Genomic DNA, 15,547 nt, shown 5'->3' with positions numbered 1-15,547 from the left:
TCCCGATGAACAGGGATATTTTGTGAGCCAGACGGTGGGAGGGGGTAATGCGGGCGTCATATTGGGGGTGGAAAGCAAGAGGCAGGCAGGCAGGCAGCCAGGCTGGCTGAGATGTGAGGTGGCACGTTTGTCTCCCGCCTGATTCTCTGCAGATGGGAATGGGATCTGTCTTCAAGGTCTTAGAAGGAAGCTGGTAGTTGGTACAGAGGAGGGAAATAGAATGGCGTGTGAAGGCTAGCAGGTAGTGGCAGGGACAAAGGAAGGAATAACGGGGTGGATCCATGGGGCAGCTTCCCGTTTACCAGCTACTGTGGGTTTTCAAAGCAAAACTCTGTGTGTGTGTGTGTGTGTGTGTGTGTGTGTGTGTGTGTGTGTGTGAGAGAGAGAGAGAGAGAGAGAGAGAGAGAAAGAGAGAGAGAGAGACAGAGACAGAGACAGACAGAGACAGAGTGACACAGAGAGAGAGAGACAGAGAGAGAGAGACAGAGACAGAGACAGACAGAGACAGAGTGACACAGAGAGAGAGAGACAGAGAGAGAGAGACAGAGAGGGGGGGTGTTTCTTGGCTTTCAACATCTTACTCTTAGTCCAGCCCTGCCCCAGCTTCTATTTCACACTGGAAGGGCCCAAAGCTGAGTGCCTAAAGCAGGGACCCCGAACCCTGACCACTGCCTTCACTTCCGAGCGTCTCCATTTGGTCCTTTTTGAAACAGGATCTCATTGTGCCACCTAGGCTGGCCTTGTACTGCCTGTGTAGTCCAGACTGACCTCAACTTCTTAATCTTTCTGCCTCAGCCCCCTGAGAACTGGGATTACAAGCATGTACCATCATGCCTTGCTTCCGTCCTCTCTTGGACCCTAGACCAGGACACCATCTGTGCCAGACTCAGCAGTTAAGAGTTGGAAGACCCCCAGGCCCCTTTTCTGCCTTCATCCCCTTTCCCTGTGACTCCAGGATCATCATTGGTTTCTCTGGGCTTCAACTGATTCATTGTTTTGGTTCCATTAGTTTAGTGCTTGCTAAGCTAAATATAGCTTCCCTCTGGTCCCCAGGAGGGGCTCAGGTCCCTTCTCGTCATCATTCCTGTCTGGTTAACATGACCTTTCAGCTCTCCTATTCCAGGACTCGACCTAGTTAACCTCCATTATTGCTGATGGTACTTCCTAAATCTGAGGGGACCTCTGTCCTCCTGTGTGTCCCTTGGCCAGGGCTATACCTTCCTGGTCTCCCTCTGGATGCTCTTCACCCCTACAGCTCATTCTCTGGCTTCAAGTCTCACAGTTGCCTATAAAGGGCAGCAGTGGAGGATGAAGTGGATCAGGCCTAAAGCCCTATCGCTGGTTGGTTCGGAAGAGGACCTGGTTCTTTTTCTGGTTCTGGTTCTTTTTCTCCTTCTTTGTAGAGAATGAAATGATGTGAAATGTGACCATCCTGCCACACAGTGGGTTTCCTGAGTCCCCCCCCTCCCGCCCCTCACACCTTCCAGTGGACAAGAGATTTAACATAATTCTGCTATTTGGTTTTCACTATCCCTTGGGATTGCATGGCAATGTGGGGTTAAAGACTTGGGTTTTGCCTGCAGTCTCTGCTATGTCATTAGCTAACTGTGTGGCCTGGGGTAAGTTACTTAACTTCTCTGTGCTCAGTCTCCTCATCTGTAAGGTGGAGATGATATTAGGCACAGGTTTCATTGGTTGTTTGTTATGTCATTAAATGAATCCTACATGTACAGTTCTAAGAAGCGGTGCTTGGCATAGGAGAGTTCAGCAAACACTAGCTCTAATGATCGCCTGGTATACAATAACCCCCTATGCAGTCTTCCTGCTCCCAGTTTTGTCACCTGCATTGTAGCCTTTGCTTAGAATCCAGAAGACTTTCTCTGTCACTCCCAAACAGGCTTGCCACACAAAATACAGGATGTGTGATTCCAGTTCTAATTTAACCGGACGTCTGGCATTCTCATGGCTAAATCTGGCAGTCCTACCACCATGCTTTCTTCACCACCTTTAAAATAAAATCTCAGCCCTTTAGTATAACATTCAAGATCTCGGTGATTCAAGCTAAGGCCCTCAAGGTTTAATCTTTCACCTCTCTATTTCTGATCAGCTCCAGCCCCCTCATCTTATGTTCTGACCACCTCTAACTGTCTCTTTGGAACCCCAGGGGGTGACTCTCTTGACACTTTGGTGCTAGGTAGACCATTGCCACAATTTCAGGTGGGAAAGTTGGGGTTTCAAAGGGATTAGGATCTGCACAAAACCAGGATGAGTAGAAGCAGCCTTTGGGGATCAGCTAACAGGCAAATAAGAAATAAGAAAGCCAGGGGCTGGAGAGATGGCTCAGAGGTTAAGAGCATTGCCTGCTCTTCCAAAGGTCCTGAGTTCAATTCCCAGCAACCACATGGTGGCTCACAACCATCTGTAATGAGGTCTGGTCCCTCTTCTGGCCTGCAGACATACACACAGACAGAATATTGTATACATAATAAATAAATAAATATTTTAAAAAAAGAAATAAGAAAGCCAGCCCGATGGTGTGGGTGGATGTCTTTAATCCTAGCAATCGAGAGGCAGAGACAGGTAGATCTCTGTGAGTTCAAGGCCAGCCTGGTTTACAAAGTGAGTTCTGGGGCAGTCAGGACTGCATGGAGAAACCATGTCTCTTAAAAAAAGAAAAAGAAAAAAGAAAAAAAAAGGAAGGAAGGAAAGAAAGAGACAGAGAAAGAAAGAAAGAAGAAAGGAAGGAAGGAAGGAAGGAAGAAAGAAAGAAAGAAAGAAAGAAAGAAAACTATGCTTGGGCCAGAGGAGCAGCAAATATGTAGTGTCTAAACCCTTGGACCCAGAAGTCCTGGTTAAGTGCTTCTCAGTTAAGGGTTGGGGGACTGCTGGCTTAGAGCAGTTCCTGGAGAATGGCATCACTTGGAAGACTGTAACGTCCAGGAGGTTTTGGAGAGACAGGAGAGATAATCTGGGAGGTTTGGGGCTCAGGTACAGTTAGGACGCAGCAGAAATGCCTTTCCTGGGACTGAAAGAGCAAGGCCATATTTTCAGATTGTTCTTGGGGTTTAGTCTGGAGTGGAAACTTACTTTCTTAATTCCAGGTAACTGAGAGCAAGGATGCATTGAGCTGGGGATTCTAAAAAATATGTTCTTCATTTATTTTGTGTGTGGAGGTGGGGAAGGTGTGCACATTTGTGTGCCATTCAGAGAAAAGCTTTTGAGAGTCATTTCTCTCCTTCCAACATGAGGTTCCTGGAAATGGAACTCAGGTTGGCAGACTTGGTGGCAAGTGCTGAGCTATCTTCCCTTCGTAGATTGGGGATTCTAGAATGTGCTAGATATTCCTGGTTGGTTCAGTGCCTACTGGTGACCACAGGGGGAAACAGAGAGTAGAGGCCATCATGATGGGAGTGGAGGCAGGTTCACCTCTCCTCGTCACCCCTAACATCAAGCACGGAGCAGACACAGTTTCTTAGCTGGATCCCAGGGACTGCCTGGCTCCGTTACAGCCACACTCGATGAAAATATCTCTGCTCAGTGCTGAAGCCTTGGTCTCAGTAATTGACTTGTATAATGTCCAAAGGCTCTGTGCCTGTAACCAGCCCCAAGCGATGCATCATCTTTAGTAGAAAGATTTATCACAGAACCCGTGGCAACCGCCCATTTGTCGGTAGCAGAAATAGGAATGACTGTCCTTGCCAGGAGTCATCCTTTGTCTTCAAAGCAAATTCCTCCATGGTTGGAGGCTTTCTGGCCAAGATCCACAGCTCTAGCATCTCTATCCCAACGATCCCAGTCACAGGCAGCAGGGAGCAAGGCAGAAATTGAATCTCTGGATGCAGGAGCCCTCAGCTGTAGGATTGGTGGCTACCAGCTGGTCTGTACCTTGGGCAAGTCTCTTGATAGTCTATGTTAGAGGCTAGACCACAAATATCCCTCCAAAGGCACAGTTGGTGAAGTCTGGCCTCCACTTAGGCACTTTTGGGTGTAGTGGAACCCAGAAGTGGTTTTAGTGGGAGGTCTTCAGGTCATTAGGGGCAAGCTCCAGCTAGGAATTATGGAGCCCTGGATTTCCCCTTTTTTACTCTTGTTTTTAAAAATAGTTTTGTTATGTGGGGCAATGGTCTTGTACCCTGTAAAGATTTGTCACTTGTATTGGTTTAATAAAATGCTGATTGGTCAGTAGCCAGGCAGGAAGTATAGAAGGGGCAACCAGAATACCAGAATTCTGAGAAGAGGAAAGGCTCAGTCTGCAGTTGTCATCCAGATGCAGAGGAAGCAAGATAAGAATGCCTCACAGATAAAAGGTACCAAGCCACGTGGCTAACACAGACAAGAATTGTGGGTTAATGTAGGAGTTAGTTAATAAGAAATCCTGAGTTAACAGGCCAGCCAGTTTATAATTAATGTAGGCCTCTGTGTCTTTCTTTGGGACTGAACAGCTGCAGGACCAGGCGGGACAGAAACCTCTGTCAACAGTTTTATATTATGTTCCTCTCTCTCTCTCTCTCTCTCTCTCTCTCTCTCTCTCTCTCTCTCTTTATACTATGGGTGTACATATAAAGGTCAATTTGTGGAAGTTGATTCTCTCCTGTCATTTGGATTCCAGAGATCAAACCTGGGGGTCAGACTTCCTGGTCAGTGCCTTTACCCTCTGAACCATCTTTCCATCCTCTCTCTGAGTGGGAGAAAACAATAGAGCTGGCCCTGGTGGGAGAGTGTGGGAGAGCCAGACCCAAGTGCACAAGAGCAGAACTGGCCCTGCTCCTTGCTGCCTACTGCATTGGGTGAGCTAGCTGGGGCAGTGCTGGATAGCTTGCCCTGGTGGTGATGAGGGAAAGCTAGCAGGCAAGCTGACCAACCCAGGTCAGAACCAGGGCTATGAGCAAGCCCACCCCAACATCCTCCTCAACTATGAACTGCTGGAGTATCTGAAGGGCCAGACCTGCAGATCCAAAGATGCAGGATTCCCATGACAACAGGATACCCAGGAGGAGTCCCAGTCAGGGCCAAGTATGGATGGAGGAGCAGAATCTGGAGGCCTTGACCAACGATTCATTGCACAGAACACTTACAACTAAAGATGTATGGACTAAGGGGTAAACTGTGTGACTCCCTGAGCCACACCACAGCTTCTGCACTGAAATTTTCTGTTTGTCTTGCTTTTGTTTTAGACTATACTTTAAATTTTGTTTTGTTTGGGGGAGGTCACAAGGGCAGAGGTGAGGGGATGGGGAGAGGAGTGGGACCAGGATGCATGATGTAAAAACCACAAAAAATCAATAAAACGTTTTAAAAAAAATTGAACTATCCAAAAAATAAAAATAGTTCCTTCATATCAGCCAGCATAGGATCTGGAGGCTCTAAAACCATAAACAAACAAAATCCTTTTCTTTTTATGTGTTGATCATCACAGTATATTGCTATAGTTACATAAAGCTAATGGACAGATTCTCTGGCTTTTTCATGAGATAAAATCCGGGACCCTGCTCTAACTTCCTCATAGAAGAAATGCATGAGGAGTCACCTGTAAGCCCCAGGTGACAAGTCCCAGGAGTCACAGTGTAGAAATCGTGTGAGCTTTGTGATCAGATAGATCCAGGGTCAAATCCAAGGCCCATTTCTTATTTGTATCTGGTTAACGCAAGTTTCCTAATCTCCTTGAACTTTGCCTTTGTGGAGTGGAGATACCAACAACACGGACTCCATGAAGTTGTAAGAGATAAAAAGAAGGAGTACATGGGAACTTTTAGGACGTTGCTGGAGAGTGGACCTGCAGTTGATGGGAACAAAAAGGAGAGAAGATGGGCAAGGCTTGTTCCAAGTCAGGCCCACCACTATGGCGTCTCATTGCTTGTTTGTTTACTTAGAGATAGTGTTTCATATATCCCAAGTCTGTCTCGAATTTGCTGTGCAGCTGAGGATGACCTGAACTGCTTATCCTTCATTTTCTGCCTCTACCTCCAGAATGTTAGGATTAGAAAGCACATGCCACCTTTATGCAGAGCTGGGGATTGAGCCCAGGTTACCTTTCAGCTGCATGACTGTGAACAGGGATTGACTCCCGTGATCTTGTCTGTGGTAGAAGCTCAGTACAGTATAAAGGTGTTCATAGGGTAATTCTCATCGTCATTGCTGTTAAAAGTAAGCTGTGCTGTGCTCCTAAGGGAGGTGCCATGGTCACTAGTAAGTACAGGCATAGTTGACTGAGGGACATCGGGGTGGGTTGGAGGTACTCAGGTAGGAAAGAGAAGGATGTCGGTTTGGGAAGGGGCGCATGTCTTATTTAGGATTTCTGTTGCCGTGAAGAGACACCATGACCACAGCAACTCTTTCTTATAAAGGAAACCATTTAAGTGGGTGGCTTGCAGTTTCAGAGGTTCAGTCCATTATCATCATAGTGCAACATGGTGGCATGCAGGCAGATGTGGTGCTGGAGCTGAGAGTTTTACCTCTTAATAAGCAGGTAACAGAAGCAAACTGAGACATTGGGCGTGGCTTGAGCATATATGAGACCTCAAAGCACACCTCTACACTGACACACTTCCTCCAAGAAGGTCACACCCGTCCCAAAAACGCCACACCTCTGAGGAGTGCCACTCCCTCTGGGGCCATTTTCTTTCGAGCCACCACAGGGTGTGTGTGTGTATGTTGTAAGTGTGCACGTGTGTGTATGTTGTAAGAGTGCACGTGTGTGTATGTTGTAAGAATGCACGTGTGTGTATGTTGTAAGTGTGCACGTGTGTGTATGTTGTAAGTGTGCACGTGTGCGTATGTTGTAAGTATGCACGTGTGCGTATGTTGTAAGAATGCACGTGTGCGTATGTTGTAAGAGTGCACGTGTGCGTATGTTGTAAGAGTGCACGTGTGTGTATGTTGTAAGTGTGCACGTGTGTGTATGTTGTAAGTGTGCACGTGTGCGTATGTGTAAGAGTGCACGTGTGTGTATGTTGCAAGAGTGCACGTGTGCGTATGTTGTAAGAGTGCACGTGTGCGTATGTTGTAAGTGTGCACGTGTGTGTATGTTGTAAGTGTGCACGTGTGTGTATGTTGTAAGTGTGCACGTGTGCGTATGTTGTAAGTGTGCACGTGTGCGTATGTTGTAAGTATGCACGTGTGCGTATGTTGTAAGAATGCACGTGTGTGTATGTTGTAAGAGTGCACGTGTGTGTATGTTGTAAGAGTGCACGTGTGTGTGTGTTGTAAGAATGCAAGTGTGCGTATGTTGTAAGTGTGCACGTGTATGTATGTTGTAAGTGTGCACGTGTGTGTATGTTGTAAGTGTGCACGTGTGCGTATGTTGTAAGTATGCACGTGTGCGTATGTTGTAAGAATGCACGTGTGCATATGTTGTAAGAGTGCACGTGTGCGTATGTTGTAAGAGTGCACGTGTGTGTATGTTGTAAGTGTGCACGTGTGTGTATGTTGTAAGTGTGCACGTGTGTGTATGTGTAAGAGTGCACGTGTGTGTATGTTGCAAGTATGCATGTGTGCGTATGTTGTAAGAGTGCACGTGTGCGTATGTTGTAAGTGTGCACGTGTGTGTATGTTGTAAGTGTGCACGTGTGCGTATGTGTAAGAGTGCACGTGTGTGTATGTTGTAAGTGTGCACGTGTGTGTATGTTGTAAGTGTGCACGTGTGTATGTTGTAAGAGTGCACGTGTGTGTATGTTGTAAGTGTGCACGTGTGTGTATGTTGTAAGTGTGCACGTGTGCGTATGTTGTAAGAGTGCACGTGTGTGTATGTTGTAAGAGTGCACGTGTGCGTATGTTGTAAGAATGCACGTGTGTGTATGTTGTAAGTGTGCACGTGTTTGTATGTTTAAGAGTGCACGTGTGTGTATGTTGCAAGTATGCACGTGTGTGTATGTTGTAAGTGCACATGTGTGTATGTTGTAAGTGTGCACGTGTGCGTATGTTGTAAGTGTGCACGTGTGTGTATGTTGTAAATATGCACGTGTGCATATGTTGTAAGAATGCACGTGTGTGTATGTTGTAAGTATGCACGTGTGTGTATGTTGTAAGTGTGCACGTGTGTGTATGTTGTAAGAGTGCACGTGTGTGTATGTTGTAAGAGTGCACGTGTGTGTATGTTGTAAGAATGCACGTGTGCGTATGTTGTAAGTGTGCACGTGTGCGTATGTTGTAAGTGTGCACGTGTGTGTATGTTGTAAGTGTGCACGTGTGTGTATGTTGTAAGAGTGCACGTGTGTGTATGTTGTAAGTGTGCACGTGTGTGTATGTTGTAAGTGTGCACGTGTGCGTATGTTGTAAGTGTGCACGTGTGTGTATGTTATAAGAATGCACATGTGTGTTTTGACAAGTGTGTGGATGCACAGTCTTCCTTCTCCACGTCCTGTGGGGAAAGAAGCGATTTCCCATCAGTTCTTTCTCCACGTGCCACTGTGGCCATCATCTCTCACCACAGTTTCTCTTCAGGGTAGGTGACACATCCCTTTTCACAAGGGAAGCAACGGAGGCTCAGAGACTAAATGAGCTCTGAAGGCCTCTTGTGTAAGTGACACAGCCGGGATTCAGATGCAGGGCCGCCTCCAAAGCTGAGCAAAATGCCAGCATGTCGCAGGCCTTCCTGCATGGATGCCCCATGTGCCCTGCTGTGACACAGGTGCAGCAGAGTCTCCGCACTCCAGGGGCTGCTGTCCTGGTTGAGTCAACACAAGAACCGTGACTAGCATAGATGAAGTTTCGCCTTTCTGATGGAATGAATCCTCTGTCCCTTCCAGGTTGGGAAACTAATTATTGGAGTCCCTTCATTGGCTGGATAACAGAGGTGGGTGGGAACAGGAGGGACAAGCTACTCTCTGATTTTTATCCTGAGGTATAGGAGGAACATGGCAGGAGTGAAGAGAGGTAGAGCCCCTGAGCCTCTGCCTGGGTTTCTCTGGAAGCTGCTAGACTGTAGCACACCTATGGTTGTGTGTGTGTGTGTGTGTGTGTGTGCGCGCGCGCGCGCGCGTGTGCGTTAACTTCTGCAGAGCCTGCTGAGCATCTGTCCCGGGAGCAGGTGACGACAGAGCCTGGAATTGCTGCTGCTGATCTTCCAGTCCCATGACAACATCTTCATTTGTTCTCAGTCCTGTGCAGGAAAATTTTAACACAATGTTTCTTTATCTGAATTCATTGCCTCCCAGGCCCTCTGTGGTGCTTCTGCAGCCCATGTGAGGGAACCATATGAATGAGCGTGTGACCAGCAGCTAATTCCTTTCCTGAACCTTGGTCACCAGGTTCTCTCCCCTGCCCTCACCACCCAGCCTCTGCCCCGAACATTTCCTCTTGCTCCTTCCAACCCGTGTTTCTGGCTATATTTTTTCCTCACTTCCTGGAAGCCCACTTTGATTTCTGTGGTCCACTCTAATTCCAGACCTGAGAACCTCCCTGGAGCATGGCTTGTGAATTAGCAAGTCTCTTCAGACTGGGCATGGTGGTACATACCTATAATCCCTGAATTTGGGAGGCTAAGAAAGGAAGATCAAGAATTTGATCAAGAATCAAGAGGCAACTCTTTCTCTTCCATGACGTGGCCATGTTAACACCAGCCTGCAGATCGTTGTGAAGCCCCTGATAGGTAAGACGATCAATCTTGAGGATGAGCCCAGTGACACTAACCAGAATGTCAAGGCCATGACACAAGACAAGAAAGGCGTCCCATCTGACCAGTAGAGGCTGATATTTGCTGGCAAACAGCTGGAGGACAGCCACACTCTTTTGGACTACAACATCCAGAAAGAGTCCCCAGTGTCCCTGGTGCCTTGCCTGTATGGTGGCATCATCGAGCCGTCCCTTCGTCAGCTTGCCCAGAAGTACAACTGTGACAAGATGATCTGCCACAAGTGCTATGCACCCCTGCACCTCCGTGCAAGAAATGTGGTCACACCAACAACCTTGCACCCCAAGAAGAAGGTCAAATAAAGCTGGGGCTATACCTGGTCTATGATCCCAGGACCAAATAAGGTCCCCTTCCATTGACTGGAGCAGGGGGGAAAAAAGGAGTTTGAGGTCAACCTGGGCTATATAGTGAGATCGTGGCTCAAAAAAGAAAGCCTCTTTGATTTTCTTGCCCCTAATAGCTAATTACAGTGGGTGTGTGCTCTCCGTGTGGAAAAACGTTCACTCCTTGTCTCTTCATTTCACCCCGAGTGAAGCAGGGACAGGCACAGGACAGGGTGGCATTTGAGACCACTGGCTGGCGGGTCTGAGACATTTTGATCAAACAGAGATCGCCATAGCTAACTAAGCCTGAACTGACTTTGCTAATTGCAGCGGGACCTCTGGTTTATTAGTCATTCCCTCCCACACTTATCAGTCAGGGCCTGGGCTGACCTGGCACAGACTAAATGAGCTCACTCATGGCTCCATCCAGGTTCAGTAACACAGGAGCAAAGGAACCTCGTGTCCTGAGCATCAGAGGTCATACTTAGATCTCTGTAAGCCACAGCAGACCTTGCCCAGAGGGGAGCCCTACTTGGATGGAGAGGAATCAGGGAGGACGTGCAGCATGGGGACAGTTGCCCCAGTTTTGCAAAAGTCTTGCTGTGTGACCTTGTAGAAGTTGGCTCCCCTTTCTGGGCCTTGCTCTTCGTCTGTACCAACAACAGTGATAGAGGGTTGTTTTCAGCTCGGAATCTTTAATTCTCTGACTCAAAGGCAAAGAAATTTACTTCGACCTGAATTAAAAAAAAAAAAAAAAGAACGTTTGTTTCTCCTGTGACAGGAGCCGGAGAGATCAATAATTCTGTCAGAGCATCCTAACTGTCAGGCTGGAGCACCGCAGTCTCTCCTGGGACTGGAGACTTCGTCCTTACTCATTGTTCATCCCTGTTCCTTCCCCTACCCTTGGTCCTCTTTCCACCTCCCTTAATCACTCCACCCTCAATCCAGGACGCAGCAACCTGCTATGAATGAAGAGTGGCTGGTCACGGGGCCAGTCACCATGGTGACGGATCCCCGCAGCTGAGGTTGGCATCAAAGTCACATGAGAACCCCGGAAAACTGGCTGAGGTATTTATAGAAACAGCTGCTGATGCTTTTATGGAAACGGGTCTATATTTGAAGCTGGTCCTGAAACCTCCATGCCTTCAGTGAGCTGACGGGATGCGGGTTTGGTACCTTAAGTTCTCCTGGTGCCTGGTGGGACTGACGTCGCCCTCCCATTCCCAGAATTACCGGGCACATCTTCCCAGCCCCCTCCTGGCTGATGCTCTGATCCCACTGAGCATCATTTACATTGAATGGCTGTTCACCCACCAGGCTAAAGTCAAGGCAGTTGGAACAGCCTCTTTCTCTCCCTCTCAGGTACAGAGAGGAGCAATGTCCTTGGCTGCTCATATTAGAGAATTTTGCTTGCTGTTTCTCTTCCCGAGCCATTCGGAGACAACTTCGGAAGGGAGGGAGTGTGCACATTTGAGAGCAAGGCTCAATTCCTTCTGTCCTTCCTGGCATTCTCCAGGTTTCCAGAAAATCTGTAAGCAGTAATTGTTGCTTACTGAGTGAGGGCTGTATGCATTTTCTTCTTTACTCCTCACCAGGTCCTGCAGCCCCTCTGCCAGCCTCACTGTGTAGCCAAAGAGGGGAAGCTCAGAATCAGAACCCAGCAGGTCTGCCCCAAGCTCTTCCTACTCTGCCCAACCAATGAGGAGTGCCTAGAGGGATATTATAGTTGGTGTAGGGTGTTACTTCCTTCAGCTCTGCCAGGCACAAGAAGACCACAGGGATCTATGGAATGCAGGGGTGGGGACATGGGGAACACAAGGCTAAAAGGCAAATCTTCATCCCATACCCGCCCCTGTTCACACAGCGCCTCACCATAGAGGAGACATGATTATTGATCTGTCAGGTATTGATCAAGAAATATCTCTGGCTCTACAGGCATACACAGCCATGTCCTCTTTATCCTTTCTGCATTTAACTGCCCATCTTGGAGACATTTCTAGGTCAGAACATAAAGAGCAGCCCTGATCTTTTTAATGCCACTAAGAATGTCACGGAATGGAGGTGCCATAAATGATTTAAACAGCTCCTTGCTCATAGATATCAAGACTGTTTCTGGTTTTCATATTGCAGACTCTGCTCAAGGAGTATCTTCAAATGAGTTTCTTTAACCAAATGCATGCCAAATGAGTGTATGTCTTTCTATTTCTTTTTATAGACATTGTCTAATGATTAGGGATTTGTGGCATTGGAATTTTGATAACTATAGCCACTGAGACCGTACCACCTAACTCTTCTGCTAGAAACATGTGTATTCTCAACTCCCTTTCTCATGTTTAATTATTTGCCATCATAACAGGGAAAGTGGCATCCCATTATTTTTCCAATTGTATTTCTCCTGTTACACATGGAACTGAACATGTTTGCATTTGTAAAAAAATGTAAGAGCCAGTTATATTTTCACTTTTAGAATTTCCCCAATAACGTTCTTCTCTATATAACCATTTACTATTTTTCCTGCTGATATTTAGAGACCATGTAGTCAATCAATCAATCATCAATCAATCAATCAATCAATCTCTTTGACTCTCGGTCTGTCTATCTGTTTCAGGCCCATTCACTCGCTTGCTCTTGTTCTCTCAGTAGTCTGGAACTCACAATCCTGGCTCTGCCTCCTGTGTGCTAAGTTTATAGATGTGGGATGTCATGCCTAAATTCGAAGGATAAACTTCTGGCAAGCCTTCCAGCTGTACCATTGCTTGTTCATGTCTTCACCTTCCCTACTATCTCCAGCATCTCCTTCTTTCTATCTGTTTGGGTCTGCTTTGTGTTTTTTTTTTCCTGGGGTTTGAAATGGTTGCTTGACTCATTGATTTTTCAGCCTTTCTTCCTTGCTAATAGACCTATCGGAGGTTATAAGATCCCTCCAGGTCCTGCTCATGATGTGCAACTGTGGCTTAGGTTTTTACATTCATCAATATTGGCCCATCTATAATTTATGGTGATATAAGGAGCGAGGTAAGGATTCAGATTTATTTTTGCTTCAGATGGCCAAACCAATATAATTTATTAAAATACATTTCTACCCATTTTAAATACAATCTTTACTGTAGCTCAAAACTTCTTACCTGAGATTTTCTGAGCTTTATTGCTGCTTCCTGTGTTTCTCTTGATTTGGACTACATCCATTTCAATAGTTTTAGAATATACTCTCGCTTGTGGGCTAATTCTTCGCAAATCTCCATTTTCATAATTACTTGGCTAATTTTGTTTTTTTCTCTCTCTCTGAACCTCAGGATCAGCTTGTCAAGAAAAAAATTGTTATTTATTGTAGTTTTTTTTGAATCAGTTGGAGAGAATAAACATGCTTACTATGTTTTGTCTTCGAGAAACATTTCCTCCAAAGACCACAGTCTTTTGTTGTTGTTTATGATTTTGAGACATTTTTAATATGTAGCGGGGCTGGTCTCACGCTTTCAGCCCTGCCTCACCAGCTCCCCAGGGGCTGAGATTACAGTTATGGCTCATCCAACCATCACCACTTCCTTCCTTATATTCAAGCCATCTTTTGGAACCTCTTGGTTTTTATTTGGACTCTTTTTCATATTGATTCTCTACGTATCTTTATTTTATATTCCTGTTTTTCTTTTTAATTGCTGTTGCTATGGTAACAGAATCATTTCTTGAGCTCTCTGCCTGGTGGCTGTGGATCAGAAGGTTACGCACTTTTAGTTTGCTAATTTTTATAACCAAACGTTGCCGAATGGTTTTTATTAGGTTTTTTTTAGTTAGGTTACTTTTCAAATGAAGCTTTTAGCCTTCAAGGGGAGCATGCACTATGTATTTTAAAACTCCTGGAGCAAATGGCTATTTAATGATTTAATGGTTTGTAACATTAAATGTTAAGTTGCCCAGAGCAGTGCTTGGCGCATCTTAAGCGCTCCTTCTGACAGCAGCCGTGGCAGACTGCCTTGAGTTCGTGCACTTCCCTGACCCTTACAGCATCCAGGCGAGTTCAGGGCACAGATTACTGTTTCCATTTCTTCCCCACTTTTTACATGCCCATGCACGTGAGTGTGTGTATGTGTGTGTGTATGCGTGCATGTGCGCAGGTGCGTGTGTGTGTGTGTGCGCGCGCGTGTGCACGTGCGCGCATGTGTGTGGAGTGCCTGAGTGCTCCTGTGTGTGTACAGAGGACATTGGGTGTCCTGTCCTGTCACTGTCCACCTTATTCCTTTGGGAACTTGGAGATCACTATTTTTACCTAGGCTGGCTGGCCAGGTATCCTTCGATCTTCTGTTCCTCTAACCTCTGGCGCTGGCTACAGGTACACACATGCCTAGCTTTTATGTGGGTGCCCTGGAACTCAGCTCTCATGCTTTCGCCCCAATGGGTTCTCACCCACCGAGCAATCTCCCCATCCCATTTCCATTCCTTTTTTTCAGATAAAGAGTATGACGTTCATAGAAACTGAACAATCTATCAGAGGTTGTTTGGGTAGTGTGCAGGTAGTGCCAGCATCAGAACCTCATTTTACCTAGCTCTGCACTACAGTCCAGGGCCACAGAGAGAGCAGATTCTTTCCTGCAGTGAGATGTGTGCCTACAATCCTGCCCTAGCGTATTTGTTTCCAAAGGTCTGCTCTGGGTTTGGTTCTGGACGGTGACGGTGGTGTGGTGAGCTGGGATGCCCATCCTGCCCAGAAAGGACTCTCTGAAATCAGGTTCTCTAGGGGTCTTGTTTCCTGCCATTGACTTCCAAGACACAAAAGAATCAGACAACGCAGCCTGCATGGTACATCTTGTTCCTGTGAAGGGCTGTGCATTCATATCTCCAACACCAGCACGATGGCCTTGTGTTGCCATGGGAGATAAGGAACAAAGCCATTCAGAGGCTCCTCTGAGTCACGGGCGGAGGAACGTGAGGTGGCAGGCAGGAAATAGAGGCCTCCATTAGTTCTCTCTGTGTGTCATCCTCCGCTCTCTTTCTCTGGTCTCAATTCCATTCCCATTTCTTTGCCATTTCCCCCCAAACCTGTTTGTTACTGGAGTCCATTTTAGGAATCTTCCTCAGGTCCCAAGGCGAGGCTATAATGAAACACACAAAGTCAATGATGAAGAACTTCCTAGAAGCTACCATGAGTGGACTCTTCTGAAAAAGAAGGATATTTCTGAAGACCTCTGGGGTAACCACCTCACAACTAAGCCTAGCTAAGTTCTTGCTATGATGCCTTTTTCCATGCTATGAAACTTTCAATAGCTCACTATTGTTTTTTGATACTATATCAAAATACTCCCTGTTATAGTTTGACTGTAATTGGCCCCTATAAGCTCATAGGGAGTGCTACTATTAGGAGGTGTGGCTTTGTTGGAGTAGGTGTGGTCTTCCAGCAGGGGCAGTAAGGCACTGTAGGGTGGACTTTGAGGTCTCATAAATAGTCAAGCCATGCCCAGTGCCTCGGTCTACTTATTGTAGCCTTCTGATCAAGATGTAGCCAGCACCATGTCTGCCTGCACACTGCCATACTTCCCACCATGATTATGGACTGGACTGCTGAACTGTAAGTAGCCACCTCAATTAAATGTTTTACTTTATAAGA

At 46.5% G+C, this 15,547-nt stretch overlaps 1 pseudogene; it reads left to right on the top strand.

The window, feature by feature from the left end:
- Window positions 1-8,575: 8,575 nt before the first annotated feature.
- On the top strand, window positions 8,576-9,971 carry LOC121437901 (annotated as a pseudogene).
- Window positions 9,972-15,547: the final 5,576 nt, after the last annotated feature.

This window comes from Microtus oregoni, unplaced genomic scaffold, assembly GCF_018167655.1.
Source record: "Microtus oregoni isolate MIOR12 unplaced genomic scaffold, Mior012 000054F_ref0000373, whole genome shotgun sequence".
NCBI lineage: Eukaryota > Metazoa > Chordata > Mammalia > Rodentia > Cricetidae > Microtus > Microtus oregoni.
The sequence above is the reverse complement of the archived record's forward strand: the minus strand, read 5'-3'. Positions and strand labels throughout refer to the sequence as shown.